The sequence below is a fragment of the Alligator mississippiensis genome, chromosome 3, assembly GCF_030867095.1.
Source record: "Alligator mississippiensis isolate rAllMis1 chromosome 3, rAllMis1, whole genome shotgun sequence".
NCBI lineage: Eukaryota > Metazoa > Chordata > Crocodylia > Alligatoridae > Alligator > Alligator mississippiensis.
Window position 1 is genome coordinate 279113490 of NC_081826.1, and position 20505 is coordinate 279133994.

General features: G+C 46.8%; 1 protein-coding gene across 1 annotated transcript in view; it reads left to right on the forward strand.

Moving 5' to 3' along the window:
• RANBP3L (RAN binding protein 3 like) overlaps positions 1-20505 on the forward strand; it is an 81609-nt gene that overhangs the window by 14086 nt on the left and 47018 nt on the right. The gene's annotated exons all lie outside the window — the stretch shown is intronic.

Sequence of the window (20505 nt, forward strand, 5' to 3'; positions counted from 1 at the left end):
AATACCCAACAGAGTCATGGAAAAGAGAGCATTTTACAGATTAACTTCAGAGAGATTATAAAGGTTTTTCTAAGAGTAACATTTAGGTTTTCAAGGGTCTAATAAAAAGCCTGTTGAAGTTAATGTCTTTCAAATGACTTGACTGGGCTTTGTGTACGTCCATAAAATATTGACTTCTATACAGAAAGGTTACTTACTTGGAAATGCACATAATGCATATGAGTATGAACTGTCCCATGCTATCATGATAGAATATTATCTTTGGAAATCGCTTGCATGCAGCCTATGCAAAGCATTTCCTATGCATGTAATCCTTAATTATAAACAAGTTACATCTCCCAAAATTGTTCAGAAAAACAGAAAAGTTTAACTTTTATTATATGAAGTCAAAAAACACAACAGTCTAAGCCCTATTACTGAATAAAGAATTTGTGGACTGTGGCAGGGCACTGTTGGTGCCTGCCACTTTAAAGGCTGAGCCAAGCAGCCAGGAGGTGCTTGGTTGCAGCGGTCATTTTAGATCTCTGGCTGCTTATATAAACAGAGTAGTTGCCTGCTGGCAGGCCAGGCAGAAACATTGCCTGGCTACAAGGCTGTATGTAACTTCCTGGAGGTAAGGGCAGGAGCTTAAGGGGATGGTTTGGAGGCTCCTGGTCCTGGGCAGGACCTAAAACTATACCCTGCCAGGAGCGAGTGGCTTAGTGGGGCTCTTGGTGGTGTGGGAGCCCCCAAGAAATGCCAGGCCAGTTACCAACCTGGTGAAAGGTGGGTAGGGACACCTTAACCCCAGCCCTCACCATCTAATCCAGGGAAGGCCAGGTGCACTCCATGAGGTGCCTGAGCCTGCTGGGGTGAGTGACCCCATGGGGCCAGGCACACTTCATGAAGCACCTGAGCTGGGAATAGGGGACCCCGATCCCTGAGTTCAGGCAGGCAGCTTAGTCCTAACCAAGGAACCCGACTGGCCAATGCTGGGGCCAGGACCCAACTAGGGTCAAAAGAGCCAGGGGCCCACTGCAAGGGATGCCCATAAGGGCAGAGAAGCTTGGTGTCACGACTGGCCTGAGATGGGGCCAGGTCTTAAAGGAAGCTGAAGGTCCCAGGGTAGGGGCCACAGCTAATGGACAAAGGGAACAGTTGAGTTAGCTGCCTGAGATGCCATCTGTGAGGCTTGGGCTGTGGTGTAGGGGAGGAATGGAGCCGCAGATAGCACCCCCAAGCATCGGGGCAAGAATGGGCAGCCTCCTGCCAAGTTAACACCTCAATTATGTTCCATCAAGGCTTGGCAGATGAGACAGGTGGGCGGCGTGCCCAGAGGCAGGTGAGGAAACTAGAACTGCGACTAGTTAAAGAACTCCACTTTGCCACATGAACTCTCTCTATTTTTAATAAGCATTAAAAAATTTCAACAAACCTGAGTTGAAAAACTATGAAAAACATGTCTACTTGGTGCCATTGGGTAAGGGAGAAAGCATTTTTCACCAAGGGACAGATGTCTGCTAAAACAGCAGAGTTCAGAATCGGATCCCAAACCTTTCCAAAGTTTGGGGACATTGAGTCTTATGGTTTTAGTTGATGACCATTCCTATATTCCCATTTTAACATGAGGTTTATGAAAACAGCATAGGATCAGTATTAATCAATTGTATCAGAAACAGATACAGGCTTTCTATAGTCTGACATTCAAAGAATACCACTAGCTCATGCTTCTAAAACACAGTGGTGCCCACAGAGGTGGATGAGTGGCACAGAGTTGGCCTGTGTGTTGAATCTGGCATATGGGGCTGGTCCGCAGGTCCAATCTAGCACATGGGCCTTGTCCATAAGCCTGATTCAGCACATGAGACTGCATCATTTGGCCCATGGGGCTCCTCCTGGGTACAAAAAATTGGTAAAAGGATGAGTGGCAGCAGCTACTATAGTTTTGAACCCATGAGTAGCCTGGTGGGTCAGATGACACAACTCCATGGGAAAGATCTAGCCCATCGGGGGGATCTTGGTCATCCCTTTTCTAAAACATTTTTAGGTAGTAACAAAATGGTCTGTAATTGTGGTTCATGAAAACTAATTATTCCATTTCTCTCTTTGCTATTGCTGTTAAAGGTGACCTACCAAATAAACTTGGATTGGTGCCATTTTTTGCCCATACATAATGTATAAAGGTGGTCCAATGCTTTTTAAAACATCTTGTTCAATATTATCACTTACACTAGAAATTCAGCCTTACTGGGCTTTAAGGACAGAATGTTCCTAATGGGAGAGCTCCCAAGTATTAATGCAAAAAATCAGTTTGTCTCACACAGCTCTCATTAAAATGCAATTAAGGAAGACCCAAGTGGGCTGGGTCTCTATTGTAATATAGTATCACTTGAGAACATTTCATTGTGTCATCAAATGAAATATGGTTTGTATATTTCCTCAAAATGAGTGCATGTAAAGACAAGGATAGCATCATATGCTACTTCCAAGAAGCCCCCAGATCTGTGCCATCTACATATCCTCTTCTCAGGGCCTCACATCAGTCACTGTAAATGGTTGTCAGGTGGCAAATCATGTGGGTGAGTACACAAAAAAAATCATTTGCCATATTTTCACACATATTAGAAAACCATTATCCATCCCACTTCTGCTCATCTCATGTCTTGCATCAGAAAGCAATAGCTTAATAGAAAAGAGAAGAAGCTGGTTAAAATGGTGAGTGATAATATTTGAAGGCAACACATTAAGGATGTTCCTAAGCCTCAGCTCTTTGATGTGGATTCAGATCAAACAATTCCCAGGTTCTGAAATGTTTGAATCTAACACTGCTCCCACTAACAATTGTCCGTAACACTCTCATTGGCTTTGATAGGAACATATTTACCATGAATATGTATATGGCTATGATAGAGCATTTGTGCCCCACCTCTGCATAAGGCAGAAAGAGAATGAATGCCTTAAAGGCTGCCTGGGTTTCAAGACTGGAGAGAGAAACTGGAAGTTATGGTTTGTGAGGATGTGGGCCTGACTCATGTGAGCAAGGGAAAGCAGCCCAACACTTTCAAGGAATGGAGCCGGCTTCTGGGAATGTGACTCAGTTTGGTTCTTCTCTGTCCCCTTCCACCCACAACACGTGAACACACAACTTCACACTGCTAAAAGCCAGTGGTGCCCCAACTGGTAAGTTACACTTTGAACTTGGGACATTCTTCTGTCTGATCTTTGGTTATACTCCACCCTCCTCCTTCCACTCTCCCACACACCCTCTGTGCTGTTCTCATTCTTCCATTATTTTCTCTGTCTTCACTGGGCTTCTTTTCTCCTTTTTGCCTCTGCCTTCCTCTTTGCTCATCTCTTCATATTGCTCCCCATCAATCTGCCACAGGCCTTTCATATGGACAAATGAAAGCACAAAGAAGGAAATAACACTAATGAGCTATGTTCCAACAGCACCATAATCCCTTTCCATGTGCAGTCTGCACGTTTCAACCACCCTTTATTTTTGTCTTTTTAGATCATAGAATGTAACAGCACTTTCTAGAATGCCTCTTAAGGGCAAAATCTTTTTCTTGCTATGTGTTTGTATGGTGCCTAGCACCCCTGTCATCTTGACTAAGGTTTGTGGGAACCATTGTAGTATTAATAATGAACATCAAACAATAAGGAAAACCTGGGGAGAGAAAATAATGAAGCAAACAGGTGAAAAATAGAATATACTTGCAAGTGGCTAAATTTATCCTTTGTTTTATTCTTGGCTTTGATGAGGTAGCAGTGGTATAATTAAGGATATACTCAGGCCCAAATATTTTAAGAAAAACAGATGAGAACTCAAAAAAATCCTGGCCAAGTTCAGTTCGTTTGGGATACTTTGAACTCCAAGAAGGCCTATGTTCTGCTTCAAAAACCCCCTCTAACGATACATAGGCCCAAATCTATTTCCTGCCAGCTGCTTTTATGCCAATTCATTTTCATAGTTTTCTCTGAGGGAAGCAGAGACATAACAAACAGAGCAGCTCAGTGCCCCTTGGGAGTGCGTGGGGCAGCACCAGCATTGGCTGTTGTCTTTGCACCCTCCCCCTAAGACAGGGGACCAAAGTTGCACATAAACCGGTTTAAGTGATCAGAAACTGGTTTAAACCTATAACAGAACATAAGTTCAGTGCATATAAACCAGTTTCAAAATGGCTGAAACTGGTTTAAGATAAACCTGGTTGAATGCTTAACTAATTTGGGTTAAACTGGTTTATGCAACTTCTGTCCCATACCCTTTGCTTGTTGTCACAGGGCACTAAGGTGCCTGCTCCTTTTATGGGCAGAAATTGCCTAGAGAGATGGCCCTAGGAGCCAGACAGAACCCTCACAGGTATAGGTTGCCATGGCAGCAGGCTAATGAGGGAATTAGCCTGCACCGGCACCTAGTCAGCTGACTAGAAGAAGGCAGGGCCCTGGGCACCTATGAGCCCCAGGGCTGGGGCTAGAGGCAGCCAGAGGGGAAAGAGTTTGTGCATAAAAGCTCCATGGAGATGCTTGGCTGCCTGTCTGGCTGCTGGTAAGACTAATGGGCTCTAGGAGCTTCTAAAGTGCCTGGGGACAGGAGGCACACATTGCTGAGGGAGAAACTCTTTAAGGGGTAAAGTGTAGCCTTCAGTGTCACTGGTATTATTATTGTTAGGTTATAGCCCAGGGGCTCATATTTTTATTGTTGTTTAATCCAGTGGACTGGGCTGAGGTTATTGGGGAGGAGGAGGCTTCATTGGGGTCTACTACTGTGCAGAGCCCCAGCGCCAGAGGGCGCAGCAACAGGCGTGAGGTGACCCCAGCACCAGAAGGCACAGTTACTGAGACTAAGAGTCCAGTGACAACAAGAGGCTGAACTAAACTGAGGCCTTATTGCAAAAGATAACATCTGCGAGGCATGGGGCTTGGTAAAGGGACAGTTTTGGAGCCATGCATCTAGCCTATAAGGCTTGGGGTGTTTTGTGAGGCAACTGCTTAGCATGGGACTCAGCAAGGGGTCTAAGACCCCTCAGAGTTTAGTGGGGCCCATCAGGACCATGACTGCGTAACAACTTGAGGGCAGCCTCCCTATCTACTATCTTAACCAACAAAGCATGGTAGGCAAAACTAGAAGGCACCCGCTGGCATGGTTGCAGGGCCCTAGAGGCATCACGGGCATCTCTAGGAACCCCACCCCATGACACTGGTTTAAGTTAAATCGGAGTCCTCCAGCATCCCAGCATGCTCTGCAGCCCTGGGCTGGGCTGGGCTGAGTTATCTGTTCCAGCCAAGTGGGGTTGGCCCTGCCTCCTCCTCCCTACCTACCTAGTGGAGCACTATCACTGCTCTGGCTGGCTGAGAAGAGGGTGGGGATGGGAAACCCTTCTCTGGAGTGCTGCCAGATCTGCCTGGCAAGGTGGCAGCAGCCCTTGCCAGGAGTCCTCAAACCACCCCCCCGCCCCCCAATCACTGCCCCAGCAGCAGGAGTGGAAGCAAGTCCAGACTTTGGTAGCCTGAGGGGAAGCAGTGTTTTAATCCCCACATTTGGGGGTGGGGAAGGGGCAGCATAGTCACCAATAGGTTCCACTCATGCAGCTGGGGCAGTGCACCTGGGGCTGCGGCGGCCAGACTCCAGTAGCCTGAGGGGAAGGCGGGGTTTAATCCTCCCATTGCAGACAGCAGCAGTGGGGTTGCAGGTGGGCTGCATGTGCAGCACAGCTCCCTGCCCCCTCCACTCCACAGCTCCACCACTGGAAGAGGAACTATTGTGGCAGGTGCAAGTGAAGCACCTCCCACCCACTTACTGCCTGCTTATGGTGCCACCAGGTGCTTGGGGTGGGCTGCTGCAGGCCAGGGGTGTGGGCAGAGGTGGGGGGAAGCAATGGACCACTGCAACCTGGGAGACTTTGCCTATGCCTGAAGAAGGGTGTTTGTGCCTGAAAGCTTGCAAAGAACATTTTTTTTCCAACTGTTGATTTGATCTAATAAAAGATATCATATCTACCCAAAGAACCTTGCCTGCCTATGTACTTAAACCAACATGGCTACAACCAACAACAAGGAGAAGAAACAAATTGCTGGTTAATTTATGCTGTTACTCATACAATATTAAGAGAGAGAGAATATTCATCACTTCACGATCTTCAAACCAGTTGACTGCATTTTTTTATTTTTTATTTTACAGTTTTAGGTACTGTTATATGCTGATCCAGTTGCTACTATGTGTATAAAGCTTCCATCTTTTATAGGAGTTCCACAAGAAGAGTGAATGCTGTGCCAGGTCCCTTTATTTAATAGGGTTGGCAAGCTGGTCAAATGACCAGTTGAAAACTGTCAATTGACTAGTCAATTGGGGCCATATTTTTGACTGGTCAAAAATTAGAGAATTTTACAGAAAACTACTTTTTTTTTTGTAGACAGAAACATTATTTTTATTTTTATTTTTTTACACATTTATTAATGGAAAATGTGTGCTTTTTTCTGTGTATTATTTTGACCTATTGGCAACTCTTTACAATTTTTTACCAATTTTTGACCAGTTAATTGAACTTTATTTGACTGGCCAAATACCCAATCCTACTACTTACTGACCCAGAAACACTTATAAAGTTAATAGATATAAACTAACGGTGCTTAGCCTTCCGGCCCTGCAGATTGGATGAGCAATGTGAGGCCAATCCCCAGTTTGATCTGGTATGCAGCGTTGATCTATGAGTGCTATCCGGCATGCTAATTTAGCTGGGTATGCCAGACCAACACCATGCTGGCCTAGTCTTGCACACTGGATCCAGCCATATGCCAGCCCAAGCCTATGGGCTGGCACAATCTAGCACATAGGACCATATCATCTGACCCATGGGGCTCCTCACAAGTCCGGAATTTTGGCAGCAGGTGAGCTGTAATTAATGCTCCCAACTCTTCCTCACCACCACTTTTTTTGTACCTATGGGAGACCCACAGGTCAGATGACATGGCTTCACAGGCCAGATCTGGCCTGTTGGTCAGAGGTTGAGCAGCCCTGGTATAAGCCACATGTAGAACTCACTCCACCTGTTAATAACAGTAAAGGCCATGAGCCATGGCATTTAAAAATCCCCATAGGCGAATTTACAAGTTAGGGCCAAGATAGGGGATGGGCTAGCAACCAGCTTCTCCTTGTTTGCATACATAAGCTAAGGACAAAAGTTACACATAAACTGGTATAAGTGATCAGAAACTAGTTTAAACCTGTAACAGAACAGAAGCTCAGTACATATAAATCAGTTTCAGCCATTTTGAAATTATTTTTAGATAAACCTGGATGAATGTAGCATCCGACTGAACTGATTTAGGTCAAACCAGTTTATGCAACTTCTGTCCCATACCCCTTCCTGGTTCAAGTTAAACCAGAATCCTCCCAGCATCCCAGCTTGCTCTGCAGCCCTGTGCTGGGCTGTGCTCTCTGCTCCAGATAGCAAGGCTGGCCCTGTCCCTCTGCTCTCTAGTTGGGGGCAGAGGCATAGTCAGACGTGAGCTGGCATGGCCCCGAGGCGAATGGAGCAGCAAAGGGATTTACTCTCCCCTCCCCTCTCCCACCGGGGACTGCAGCTGAAGTCTGCCTGGCCAGGGTATAACAGCCCATCAGGCATTTGACCCTCCCCATTCCAGGGGCAGAGGCATGGCCAGAGCCAGTCACCATGGTGCCGCCATCTGTCTGCCTTGCCCAGAGCTGGGTCTGAGCCGGGCTGGACTACAGAGGCTGCTAAGGGCAGGTGCACAGTGGCTAGCTCAAGCTGGGCCGCAGGAGCTGAGCCCTTGGCTCGGACTGCAGGACATGAGCGGTGGCTGGCTGAGCAGTGGGCTGCCTGACCTGGCTCAAAGGCACTAGCAGGCCCAGAGCCTGGCAGTCGCCCTCCACAGGGGCTTGCAGCCCACACCACACCCTTGTCCTGTGCAGCACCTGCTGGCTGAAGCCACACCACAGGCTGTGTGCTGACCAGGCCTGGCAGGGCTCTTCTGCCTCCCCCACCTCTAGCTGCTGCTGCCACCACCACTGTGAAGCTCTGGGTGGGGGCGTGGAAGCTTTAGTTCTGCAGCTTCTGCCTGGTGCACAGAGCTCCGGCTCCAGCTCTGGCTGCTTTCCACCCACCCCCTCCCCACCAGCAGGGACTGCTCATCACACTGGGTGGGAGGAGTGACTGGAGCTGGAGCCAGAGCTCCAGCTGGAGGTGAGGAGAGCAGAACAGCACTGCCAGGCCCAGCCAGTGTGCACCTTCCTCCCGCCAACAGCAACTATTCCCCCTCCCCCACCTGTCTCTGCTGCATCACTCCAGGCGGCAAGGCGGTGGGGGACAGTTTTAGCCCAGCAGCTTCTGCTTAGAGCATGGAGATGTGACTCCAGCTCCAGCTGCTTTCCACCTGCTCCCCAACCCCCCACAGGGGCTGCTCATCATGCTGGGTAGGTAGAGAAAGCCCACAGCATGCAGCTCTGCCTCCAGCTCCAGCTGCCTGAAGCAACCCACCCCTACCCCTTCCAGAGCAGTGCATCAGGGACAGGAGTAGGAGGAGGAGTAGCCTCTGAAGGCAAGTGGAAGGTGCACGCTGGCTGGGCTTGGCATGGCTGTTCTGCTCCCCTTACATCCAGCTGTGGCTTGTTTCTGCTCTGCCATGCAACTCTGGGTGGGTGGGTGGGTGGAAGCTTTAGCCTCATGACTTCTGCCCAGTGCCTGGAGCTCTGGCTCTAGCTCTGCCTGGAGCAATGCATTTCTGCCTGCATTTCCTGAATGTCTATTCACTTGCAAATTGAATCTTCAATCTAGGCAAGTTAGACTAATCTGCAAAGATTGAATCAATGCAGGCTCCGGCTCTTTGAATGTCTGTTCCTAGCCATAAGGATTAGGGCAATGCCTGTCATGCTGACCAGACTGTTTTCAGAGCTACAGGAAAATCTACCCTTGATTTTAAACTGCTTAGTAACTGAGTTTGCAAGTTTAACTCTGTAGGAACTGGGAAAGAAATACCCATACAATGCATTATGGGTCCTTCTGTTCCTTGGTAGTAATTGTACATGACGTTATTAACTTCAAGGGGATTAATTAGTTGATACAAGGAATACAGTGGAAAATGTGGACCTAATGTTGCTCTGACTGAAATCAATGAGACTCCACTGAGTTCTGCTCCTATTGACTCCAATAGAAGGAGAATGGCTCTAACTGAAGGCTTAATTTTGGAAGATAAACTCAATGGAAGTTGAGAGTGCATAGGGACAGATATTTGCAGGTATTGTGATGCAAGTAGGAAACATTTAGCAGTACCTTACCTAGAGACCTAACTTCCAAAGTTAGATGCATAGAAACTTCTGAAGCTCCTGTCTGATGCCTGTCTCCACCTTTGGTTAAGTACAGACATTTGAAGAGGTTAGGGGGAAGTTAGATCAAGTTAAAATATAGACACCTGATCTAAGGTAATCTGGGATGGGTGTGTATAATGGGGGGAGGAGGTTGGGGCAAACAGGCTTAGGGGGAGATTGAGGGGATCTGCAGGGAGATGATGGGCGGGGGGGAGGTGGTATCCATGAGTGGGGGATGCAAGCCATACAAGAAAAGGCTGACAGATACAGAAAGGCTGACAGATATGGCTGTTCAGCCTGGAAAAGAGAAGACTTGGGGGAGGGGGGGGGTAGCAGCTTACAAATATATCAGGGCTGAACATCGGGTTAGGCAAACAACTGTTCACCAAAGCGCCTCAGGGGAAAACCAGGAGCAATGGTCATAAAGTCCTAGAGACGGAATGGGAGCTGGCGGGGAGAGGGGCGGAGATAGGGGAAGAGTCTACAGAGACTCTCTTCCTGGATAGGCTCCAAATTGGAGCTCGATCCCCCACCATCTTGACCCAACAAATGTTAGCTAACGTCGGTTGGGTTGAAGTTCAGTCTAGCTCATTGTGATTTCTGTGAAGAGCCATGAGTTAGACCTGGGAACTGCACTTCTGTCTGTGCCTATAGAGAAGTCAGAGTATGTTCTTTTTCTTTGCCTTCCTTTCTGTTTAATAATTTTGTGGCTCACATACCTGATTTTTATGGGATTCTTAGGAGTTTTTTAATTATTTCATAAAGCACATGTATTTTCTACTTGGCAAGGTCCTAGCATTTTAAGAGCAGTGACGGGTGATAAATAAATGTGTCATGAAATATTACACTATGCAAAAGTTGTCTATACCAAGAGTCATCAGAAATACCTGGGCTCATAAAAAAAACTTTCTGTGACTTATGATCTTGTGCAAAATTGGGCCAAATCTTAATGAAGCTGGAACCATTTACAGTTTTTATATTATATCTGGTACAATTCATGACTGTCTGATTTCAGTAGGAATCTATGTGAAACTTAGCTGGTTCAACTGAGTTTGAATTTGAAACATTTAGGTATCTTTAATCCAAGCTTCAACTATCATTCATCCTAAAGAGGCATGAGTGAACCCATGCAGATCATAGTTGAAGGAAATGTTAAAGAAATCTGCCAAATTCAACTCTTGATTTGCTTCTAGGGCCAAACTCTTAAAAAAATGTTGGGATGTTTAGATTCAAAATTTCAATGCATGTCCATCTCTAGCACAAACTGGCAAAGAAAGTCCCTCACATTTCACACAACTCTAAGCATGGGCATTTATTTTACCTGACAAAACTAAGTATTTGCATGTTTATATAGTTTAATAATTGTAATTGGATTTAGAATAATTGCACAAATAAGTGAAGTTTGTTTATGTGTGGACTGGTATGTTTGGAACAAGAGCTGAGCAACACTGAGGGAAGAATAGAATGTGCAGAAGCGTAAGGGATGTCCTCATAAACTTTTTGAAGTGCTGCATGACCTCAGTTGTCCTGCATAACCTTAACTGATTTCAGAATCCAAAGCCATGTTAATTCTTAAGGACTATATTGGTCTCTCTTGCCAATTTTTCAAACGATGACTGTAACTTTTGGTGCTCAGTTGCAATACCATACACCTAATTTTAAAAATACTGAACACACACAAATCCAGTTGCAGTCCAAAGGAGCTGCAGCTTTTTAACACCTCTGAAATCAGGTCCCACATCTAGCAAGTTGGACACTTTAAAACTGAGGGCCCTGCTACACTGTCAAATGAAAGCTGGATAGAAACCAACTAATAGAGTTGTTACACAGTTTCAAGCACTAGGTTTATAGCTGTTTGTCTCTCTTTATAGCTGAATAGTCATTTTTATTGTGTTCTAATTACTTTGCATGTGTGGGGTGTCTCAATTTATTGTGTGATAAACCGAATAATTGTGTAATATATGTAACCAAGGAAATTAGCAGGGACCTGAAGGACACAAAACCTATTCATTCAATCTTGGTTCTACCTTGACTAGCTACAATCAAGTTAGTGATACAAAATTGTTTCTATATCCACACAGATGTTTTCATTTGAGTTAAGTTAATCAACTTAGTACAACTGAGCCGGAAAAACAACAAGGTCAGTGTTGCTAGGGACAGAAGTTGCACATAAATCAGTATGGGTCACCAGAAACCAATTCAAATCTGTAGCAGAACAGAAGTTCAGCGCACATAAACTACTTTCAAAATGGCTGAAAACAGTTTAAGATAGACCTGGATGGAAGTAGTATCAGACTTAACTGATTTTGGTTAAATCAATTTATTTAATTTTGTCCCAGATCCCCTCCAGATTCAAGTTAACTCACAGTCCCCCAGCATCCCAGAATGCTTTGCACCTGCCCCAAAAACAGCCCCCTTGCAGAGTGGGAGGGCTAGCCTTAGGCCAAGCTGTCTCTTGCAGCAGAGCAGGGAGACATGCTCTAGTGCCCTCCGTTTTTGTTCTAGGCCACTGCAGGCGTGTGGCTACATTTCCAGAATCAAAACTAAACATCTGTTCATTTGCTTATCAGTTCAACATATGCAGTTTAGACTGACCTGTGAAGACTGAATCGATTTAGCTTTGTGCTTTTTAACTGTCTGTACTTAGTATGTGTGTACACAAACTCTCAGTTTTGGTCCTTAACAGATCCACCGAAGATATACTGACCTGGATTCTGTAAGTCCTTATATATTGCAGAGGAAGTGGTTATACATAAGCATAAATTCTGTTAAGTACAAGGACAGTAGTACTTAATCTGTGTGGCCACTGAACTTCCCATCTACTCATAATCCCATTTCTGGTCTGAGTCTGACCTTCGTAGCTGAATTCCCTTGGTGCTCATGATCACTCCTGTTAAGTGCAACAACTCTATTTGGGGTGATGACCCCTGCAACTGTTGTACCAGGCATAAAACTGAGTACAAGTAAATCTGTAGCCCATCATCCATAGGCAGTGCATGGGGGGGATACAGAGGGGCACGTTTCCCTGATTTCTGTGCTGATGGTGAAACACGGGGCTGCAGTCCAGCTGGATCCAGGGCCTGGCAGCTATGGGGAAAGTGGGATACAGGGCATGGGTTGGTGGGACACAGGCCTACGGTGGGGCATGGGGCTGGGCAGCAGCGGCACAGGGTTTTGTCGCACCTGAACTGTCAACAATTACATATTATCTATGCCACCATCCTTAGTTTTCCATGAAGGCAGGTTATGTATCTCTAATTTATTAGAACTATTTGTCCTTGTCAATAAAAGAATGGATGAAAGAGAGCCTTTAGAAGCAAGACATGAGCCCCTCTCAGGGAAATCATGGGCGAGAGGCAAAGGCCATGAACAGGTGTTACATGTCTACCAGGAGAATTTCTGTTTTTCCAATAGATATTGACAATGTACAGGTGATCGTTCAGCTTCTCACAGAGGAAACGTGAACTGTCTGTAGTCTTGGCAGAATTCAACTTTTATTTTTTTTAAAATAATTTCAACAGATGATATCTGTTTATTTTTAAGCATTTATTTTAATCTTTATCAAGCTAATAAATTGTCTGCTCCCCATGCCCCTAATTTAATGCAATCCTGATTATTGAATGACAAACATAACTACTGTAGGAGTGCCACCGGCTGAGTGAAAGAACTGCCATCAGTCCTGGCTCTGCTTGTGCATGGCTCCCTCATCTGCTTTGTCACTTCCTCTTCCTTTGTTCCCAGTCCCTGGGGTTTCTGGGAGTTGCACTCCAAACTACAGTCAGCACGGTTCTGTAGGACTCTGTCATCACACTCTCTATCAGCTATCATTTTTCTTACATCCCTTTTCTATAATTTCCTATTATTAATTATGGAAATATTTTTGTTGGTCTGTGTGTGAGAGGTGAAATCAACTTTTATCAATGTTTACCAATAAAAATCAAATCCTGCCAAGCTTATCCACCTGCGAGAGATTTTCCATCTTGCCACCTGGACGAGCTATCCTGTGAGAGAGTTTCTCTTGCTAGAGTGAATGCCTGCACACTCAACTCCTCCATGATCAGGAACATTAGAGCAGCAGCTTCCTCTGTGCCTTCCCCAGATCAAGAGTACTCCAGTGTGGGGAAGGTGTGGGGGGAATTCCTGATCACAGAGGAGTTGAGCTGCTGCCCACACCCTGCCATAGCCTTTTTGAGAGTGGGGGAACCTTGGTTTGGGGAAGACTCAGAAAGCAGTGGGAGCTGGACTCCTCAAACACTAGAGGAGTCCACCCAAAGCTTTCCCTGTATGGGGAACCCCAGTCTCAGAAAGGCTTGGAGAGCCAGTGGCAGCTCAAGTGGGGAGACCTCAGTCTGTGGAAAGCATGAGGAGCAGGGGGAGTGGGAGTCTGCCAGCTAGAATGCTTGTATGATCCCTGTCTCAGAAAGATTTCTACCACTGAATATTTCCCAGAAATTTGCTGCAGTAGAAATGAACACAAAGCATTATCATGGGTCAAAACTCAGGCTAAGAGATGGAGGAAAACAATCCAAATAGGTCAATTTTCATTGGGCAAAGTGTGAAGAGTAGCCTCTCAAGATTTCATATCAGTAAATATATTCAATGCTAGACTTAAGAATTTGTAAAGGGGTGAAAAGTACAGTAGCAAAATTTGCAAATGATACAAAGTTGTATAGGTTAGGACCAGAAAAGATTGAGAGGAACTTCAGCACTCCCTGACAAAGCTAAGTGAATAGGCAACATAGTGGCAGCTGAGACTCAAGGTTGATCAATGCAAAGTAATTGACTTAGGTGAAAAAAAGCCTATGCTACAAATATGCCATAGATAGTTCTAAATGAACTGTATCAATGCCAAAAATGGACTTGCCCAGCATTGTGGGCAACTCACTAAAAACACTGTGGGTGTGTCTACACATGCAAATGTTGGAGGGTGGGTTTACTCTAGAGTAAATTACTTTAGAGTAAACCCACCTTAGGCAGGCTGTTACCAGATTTAATATTAGATTTTAGGTAGTGGCGCTGAATTCATAAATGCTTGAAGAAGAGCAGACTGTTCTCTAAAGAGAGCATTTATTGCACATAACAATTTTCAACTTCAAGCATACGACAAAGAACAACAGAAAACTTCATCTAAGCCAGAGCTTTCCAAACTGTGTGCCGTGACACATTAGTGTGTCGGCAGCAGTGTGTAGGTGTGTCGCGCGAAATGCAGAAAATTTTACAGAAGGGCACCGCAGAGCTCCCTTACTCGCGTCTGCTTCCCTTGGCCCCTCCCCCGGAACTGAATTACTGTGTCGCGAAATGATGCATGTCTAAAAAGCGTGTTACCAACATGAAAAGTTTGGAAAGCTCTGATCTAAGCTAAGACACAGCCCAGTAAAACACGGTGACAACACACACAATTTAGTCTAATTTAAAATACAATATAATAAACCAAAAAGACAACAGAAGGCCTTTGCATGCATCTTATGTAGTCTCAAGGGCAAAGTGTCCCCTTACAGCCAGAGATTCAGAAGGTCCTTCTGGGGAATCCGCAGGTCATCTTAGGTGCTGGAGTGGAAATTTCACAGGCCTCATCTCTGCCTCCATTTTTATAGGTGAATCTGTACCTCCTTCTCTCCCTTGGGTGACTCGAGTATAGTCACATATAGTATACCCCTCATACGTTCAGTGTATTCCAGTCTCTCACCTCTTACAGGTTCTGCTTTGAAATGTATATGTAGTCTTCTGCTTTCTTTGGTCACACCAGCCCAAGCAGTCCCCTGCTCCCTTCGCTCTGTTTCCAACATACACATGTGATGATTGTGTTAGAACTTTGCCAACAATGCATCTACACATGCAGGGATTTGGGAGAAGATTTGCTGCTCCTGGTAGCAGTCTGCTCCCACCCCCTCCTGCCTTGTAGTTGCAGGACTTAGGCTGGAAGACCCTTATCTCCCAGCCTGAGACCTGTGACTGTGGGGCTCAAACTAAGGATCTTCCAGCCTGAACTCTATCACTGCGCATCTCAGGCTGGGAGATAAGCATCACCCAGCAGTGGCCCTGCAGGGGCAGAGCCGCTACTGGGAGATAAGGGTCTCCTAGCCTGAGCCCCATGACTGCAGGGCTCAGGCAGGGAGATAAGGATCTCCAAGTATCCTGCTCGGGATTAGCAGAGCTGGGACTGGGAGATAAGGATCTCCCAGCCCCTGCTCTGCTATCATGATCTGGGAGCAGGGGTCTTGGAGCTCCCCGCTGCTGCGACAGGGGTACATAGTCCCCATCTGGACTCCTGTGGTGGAGCTCACCCTGGCAGCAGGCAGCTTCCAGGGACAGGGAGCGATCTCCCACTCCGTTGTGGATGGCTGACTAGGAGCAGATTTGGCTCCCAGCCAGACATCTACACAAGCACTACAGTGCTGTTACTAGTGTCAAGTAAATTTGCTACTTGCATTTGCAAGTAGCGAATTTACTCAGGAATAGAGAGATTTACTGTGAAGTAAGCATGTGCATGTATAGACCCATATGCTTACTTCACAGTAAACGATGCTAATTCGCCATTTAGCATCTTGTGTAGACGTGCCCAGTAAAGGTCAGCACATGATGCTTACTACACAGTAATTAGCTCTACTGCACAGTAAAGTATCTCATGAGGATGCCCCCTGTATGTGATTAAAAAAACAACAACAACAAAAGATATTAAGAGGCATCAAGAACAGAATGAGAAATAATATGGGGAAATTATCTTATTATATAGTTCAGTGGAACTGTCTCTTGAAATACATGCAGATTACCTCATCCTAGAAAGGATGTTATAGAGTTATAGAGGATTCAGAGAAGGATAAGTGGACCAGAAGTTGAAATGTTTGGAATTATTTACATTAGCAGACAAATAAGGACATGAAATATCTTCATCAGTGATCTGGAATATAGGATGGAGTGTACTTTCAGTAAGTTTTTGGATGACACCAACCTGGATGGAATAATAGATACACTCAAGGGTAAGGCTAGGATTCAAAGGGTATGTCTAATACACATGTATTAGATCCAGGAGCAGTTTACTTGCAAGTAAACTACTCATGAGTAAACACTCACAGGCAGGTGTCTGCACATGAAGGGAAGCAGAAGCAGATTTGTTGCTAATGGCAGCAAGCTGCTCCTGCTTCTTGGGGCCCTGCAATGGGCCCTTGCTGCCACCAGGGAGAGCTCTAGGGCCCCCCTGGGTGCTAGCCCAGGGGCTGGCAGGGAGCGCTGGGCCAGGAGACAGCTGCCTCCTGACTCGGGCTGTCTGCTGCCAGCGCGGGGACAATGTTCCCCTGCCCCACAACAAGGAGGTTCTGACCCTGGCTCCCCAATCAGGGGTAGGGAACAGGTCCCAGCAACCTGCCTCAATCTGCCATTGGGGCAACTGTTTGCTCCATGAGCATGGAACTGGATGGGGAGCCATCTGGAGAACTTGTTCCCTACTCAGCTCCATGAGCACGAGCTGGCACTGGGAGATACAGATCTCCCAGCCTGAGCCCTGCAATTGTGGGGCTCGGGCTGAGAGATGAGGATCTCCCAGCACCAGTCCCACAACCGCAGAGCTGGTGCTGGGAGATAAGGACCTCCCAGCCCCCCAACTCCCTGATCATGATGTGAAGCAGAAGCTGGAAGATAAGGATCTCCCAAACCTAACTCCTTGATTTCGATCTCAGAATGGGGGGGGGGCTTGGAGTTCCCTGCTGCTGGGGCAGGGGGATATAGTTCCCACCCAGACTCCGGTGGTGGAGCCTGCCCCAGCAACAGACAGCTCCTGGGGGCAGGGAGCAATCTCCTGCCCCTGATGGCCTGCTGACCAGAAGCAGAGTTGCTCCCGGTCAGGTGTCTACGTAAACACTACTGCACAGTTACTAACCGCAAGTAAATTTGCTACTTGCATTTGCAGGTAGCACATTTACTCTCAATTAGCGAGGTTTCCTGTGCAGTAAGCATGTGCACATGTAGACACACATGCTTACTGCGCAGTAAACTACAGTACTGCACAGTACAGTGTCTCATGTAGATGCACCCAGTGAGACCTAGACAAATTGGAGGATTGGACCAAAAGAAATCTCGTAAAGTTCAATAAGAAAAAGTGTGAAGTCCTGTACTTAGGACAGAACAATCCCATGCAGTGGTACAGGCTGGGGGCTGACTGCCTGGCAAGCAACTCTGCAGAAAAGTACCTGGGGGCTATAGTGGACAGTAAGCTGAATGAGCCACCAGAGTGCCCTTGCTATGAAGAAGGCTAATGGCATACTAGGCTGTATTAGTAGGAACATTGCCAGCAGATTGAAGGGAAGTTATTTTTCCCCTCTTTGGCACTGATGAGGCCACATCTGGAGTACTGTGTCTAGTTTTGGGCCTCCCACTACAGAAAGGATGTAGACAAATTGGAGAGAGTTCAGCGGAGGGCAATGAAAACAGTTAGGGGGCTATTGCACGTGACTTATGAGGAGAGGCTGAGGAGATGCTGGGTTTATTTAGTCTGGAGAAGAGAAGACTGAGAGGAGATTTAAAAGCAGCCTTCAACTACCTGAAGGGGGGTTCCAAAGAGGATGGAACTAAACTATTCTCAGTGGTGGCAGGTGACAGAACAAGGAGCAATTATCACAAGTTATAGCAAGGGAAGTTTAGGTTAGATAGCAGGAGAGTAGTAAAGCAGTGGAACAGGCTACCCAGAGAGGTTGTAGAAGTTCTATCTTTGGAGGTTTTCAAGACCTGACTAAACAAAGATTTGGGTGGGATAATCTAGTTGGAGATGGTCCTGCTGTAAGCAGGGGTTGGACTCGATGACCTTCTGAGGTCCCTTCCAACCTCAGTTTTCTTTGATTCTATGAAATATATTAAATAATTGTTGGAACAGAACAGGCAAGAACTTTCAGGAGCTCTTGTTTTCCATGCATTACAACTGGGAGAAGGAGACATCTGATGAAATTGGATTGTGAAAATCACTTTCCATAATGTCATTGAGGCCAAGGACTTAGCAAGATTCAAAGAAGGAGGTGCATGGTCCCACTAGGGGGAATGCCATACTGGATCTGGTATTGGCAACGGGAGATGACATGATAGGGGACCTCCAGATCGGTAGCCATTTGAGAGACAGTGATCACCTTATAATAGAATTCAACATAAGACGGCGAGTGGGTAAGGTAACTAGTAGGGTGAAAGTGCTAGACTTTAGGAAAGCTGATCTCAATGCACTCAGGCGATTAGTCAAGGAAGCACTGCAGAGTAGGAGTTTTGATGGGATGGGAGCCCAAGAAGGGTGGCTGTGCCTAAAGGAAACGATCCTTCGGGCACAAAGCAAGACGATCCCCGAGCGAGGCAAAAGAGGGAAAGGGGCCAGGAGGCTTCCATGGCTGACCAGAGAGATCCAGGGCAGCCTAAGGGCCAAAAGGGGAGCATATAAAAAGTGGAAACAGGGTGAGATCACTAAAGAGGAATATACCTCCTCTGCTCGTGCTTGTAGGGAGGCAGGTAGGCGGGCCAAAGCTACCATGGAGCTGAGGATGGCAACCCAAGTAAAGGACAACAAGAAATTGTTTTTTAGATATATTGGGAGTAAAAGGAAGGCCCAGGGAGGAATAGGACCCCTGCTAAATGGGCAGAAACAATTGGTGGTGGACAGGGGGGACAAGGCTGAACTCCTCAACGAGTTCTTTGCCTCAGTGTTCCTAAGTGAGGGGCACGACAAGTCTCTCACTGGGGTTGTAGAGAGGCAGTAGCAAGGCGCCAGACTTCCATACATAGATCCTGAGGTGGTGCAGAGTCACTTGGAAGAACTGGATGCCTTTAAGTCGGCAGGCCCTGATGGGCTCCATCCGAGGGTGCTGAAGGCACTGGCCGACATCATTGCAGAGCCACTGGCGGGAATATTCGAACGCTCGTGGTGCACGGGCCAAGTCCCAGAAGACTGGAAAAGGGCTAATGTGGTCCCCATTTTCAAAAAGGGGAGGAAGGAGGACCCGGGCAACTATAGGCCGGTCAGTCTCACCTCCATCCTTGGTAAAGTCTTTGAAAAAATTATCAAGGCTCACATTTGTGAGAGCCCAGCAGGGCAAATTATGCTGAGGGGAAACCAGCATGGGTTTGTGGCGGGCAGATCGTGCCTGACCAACCTAGTCTCTTTCTATGACCAGGTTACGAAACGCCTGGACACAGGAGGAGGGGTGGATGTCGTATACTTAGACTTCAGGAAGGCCTTCGATACGGTATCCCACCCCATACTGGTGAACAAGTTAAGAGGCTGTGATGTGGATGACTGCACAGTCCGGTGGGTGGCGAATTGGCTGGAGGGTCGCACCCAAAGAGTCGTGGTAGATGGGTCGGTCTCGACCTGGAAGGGTGTGGGCAGTGGGGTCCCGCAGGGTTCGGTCCTTGGACCGATACTCTTTAATGTCTTCATCAGCAACTTGGACGAGGGAGTCAAATGTACTCTGTCCAAGTTTGCAGATGACACAAAGCTATGGGGAGAAGTGGACACGCCGGAGGGCAGGGAACAGCTGCAGGCAGACCTGGATAGGTTGCACAAGTGGGCAGAAAACAACAGGATGCAGTTCAACAAGGAGAAATGCAAAGTGCTGCACCTAGGGAGGAAAAATGTCCAGCACACCTACAGCCTAGGGAATGACCTGCTGGGTGGCACAGAGGTGGAAAGGGATCTTGGAGTCCTAGTGGACTCCAAGATGAACATGAGCCGGCAGTGTGACGAAGCCATCAGAAAAGCCAATGGCACTTTATCGTGCATCAGCAGATGCATGACAAATAGGTCCAGGGAGGTGATACTTCCCCTCTATAGGGCATTGGTCAGACCGCAGTTGGAGTACTGCGTGCAATTCTGGGCGCCACACTTCAAGAAGGATGCGGATAACCTGGAGAGGGTACAGAGGAGGGCAACTCGTATGGTCAAGGGCCTGCAGACCAAGCCCTACGAGGAGAGACTAGAGAAACTGGACCTTTTCAGCCTCTGCAAGAGAAGGTTGAGAGGCGACCTTGTGGCTGCCTATAAGTTCATCACGGGGGCACAGAAGGGAATTGGTGAGTATTTATTCACCAAGGTGCCCCCGGGGGTTACAAGAAACAATGGCCACAAGCTAGCAGAGAGCAGATTTAGACTGGACATTAGGAAGAACTTCTTCACAGTCCAAGTGGCCAAGGTCTGGAACAGGCTTCCAAGGGAGGTGGTGCTCTCCCCTACCCTG